Source organism: Arachis stenosperma, chromosome 5 (assembly GCF_014773155.1).
Source record: "Arachis stenosperma cultivar V10309 chromosome 5, arast.V10309.gnm1.PFL2, whole genome shotgun sequence".
Lineage (NCBI taxonomy): Eukaryota > Viridiplantae > Streptophyta > Magnoliopsida > Fabales > Fabaceae > Arachis > Arachis stenosperma.
In genome coordinates this window covers 109179089-109180936 of record NC_080381.1, presented here as the reverse complement: position 1 = coordinate 109180936, position 1848 = coordinate 109179089, and the positions used below count along the sequence as shown (strand labels likewise).

General features: G+C 40.8%; 1 non-coding gene across 1 annotated transcript; it reads right to left on the bottom strand.

The window, feature by feature from the left end:
- Positions 1–726: 726 nt before the first annotated feature.
- LOC130984182 (small nucleolar RNA R71) lies at positions 727–834 on the bottom strand. The gene has a single exon (XR_009088132.1). It is a non-coding gene; the product is annotated as a small nucleolar RNA R71 (small nucleolar RNA).
- Between the last annotated feature and the right edge of the window lie 1014 nt (positions 835–1848).

Genomic DNA, 1848 nt, shown 5'->3' with positions numbered 1-1848 from the left:
CCTCCTTCTATTTAAGGACTAACACTTTTCCTCAATTAGCAATTCGGACTCTATCCTTCTTTATATGTTCAAAATCTTCTCTATCTACCTCATCCCTCTATTCCTATTTTCCTCTGACACCTCAAGGAATCTCTATATTGTGATATAGAGGATTCCATACTTTCTTGTTCTCTTCTCTTTCATATGAGCAGGAACAAGGACAAAGGCATTCTTGTTAAAGCTGATCCTGAACCTGAAAGGACCTTGAAGAGGAAGCTAAGAGCAGCTAAAGCACAACACTCTGAAGAGGACGTGACAAAAAATTTTGAAAAGGAAGCAGACAAAACAGCCATGGCCGAGCCCAACAACAACAATGCAAGGAAGGTGCTTGGTGACTTTACTGCACCAACTCCTGACTTCTATGGGAGAAGCATCTCTATTCCTGCCATTGGAGCAAACAACTTTGAGCTTAAGCCTCAATTAGTTTCTCTGATGCAACAAAATTGCAAGTTTCATGGACTTCCATTGGAAGATCCTCAGTAGTTCTTGGCTGAATTTTTGTAAATATGTGACACTGTTAAGACCAATGGAGTTGATCCTGAGGTCTACAAACTTATGCTTTTCCCTTTTGCTGTAAGAGACAGAGCTAGTATATGGTTGAACTCACAACCTAGAGACAGCCTGAACTCTTAGGAAAAGCTGGTCAATGCCTTCTTAGCTAAATTCTTTCCACCTCAAAAGATGAGTAAGCTTAGAGTGTAAGTTCAAACCTTCAAACAGAAGGAAGGTGAATCCCTCTATGAAGCTTGGGAAAGATACAAGCAATTGTTCAGAAGGTGTCCTTCTGACATGCTTTCAGAATGGAGCATCATAGGTATCTTCTATGATGGTCTGTCTGAGTTATCCAAGATGTCATTGGACCATTCTATAGGCGGATCTATTCATCTGAAGAAAACGCCTGCAGAAGCCCAGGAACTCATTGAAATGGTTGCAAATAACCAGTTCATGTACACTTCTGAAAGAAATCCTGTGAACAATGGAACAACTCAGAAGAAAGGAGTTCTTGAGATTGATACTCTGAATGCCATATTGGCTCAGAACAAATTATTAATTCAGTAAGTCAATATGATTTCTCAGAATCTGACTGGATTGCAAGCTGCATCCAGCAGTAATAAAGAAGCATCTTCTGAAGAAGAAGCTTATGATCCTGAGAAACCTGCAATGGAAGAGGTGAATTACATGGGAGAACCCTATGGAAACACCTATAACCCTTCATGGAGAAATCATCCAAATCTCTCATTGAAGGATCAACAGAAGCCTCAACAAGGCTTCAACAACAATAATGGTGGAAGAAATAGGTTTAGCAATAGCAAGCCTTTTCCATCATCTTCTCAGCAACTGACAGAGAACTCTGAGCAAAGTCGTTCTGACTTAGCAACCATAGTCTCTGATCTATCTAAGACCACACTAAGTTTTATAAATGAAATAAGATCCTCCATTAGAAATTTGGAGGCACAAGCAGGTCAGCTGAGTAAAAAGGTTACTGAAACTCCTCCTAGCACTCTCCCAAGCAATACAGAAGAAAATTCCAAGAGAGAGTGCAAGGCCATAACCATGACCAACATGGCCGAACCTGGAGAGAGTGAGGAGGACGTGATTCCCAGTAAGAAAAACCTCATGGGATGTCCTCTGAACGAAAAGGAGTTTCCCTTTGCGGAACCAAGGGAATCTGAGGCTCATACAGAGACCATAGATATTCCATTGAACCTACTTCTGCTATTCATGAGCTCTGATGAGTATTCTTCTTCTGAAGAGGATGAAGATATTACTGAAGTGCAAGTTGCTAAGTACCTTGGAGCAATCGTGAAG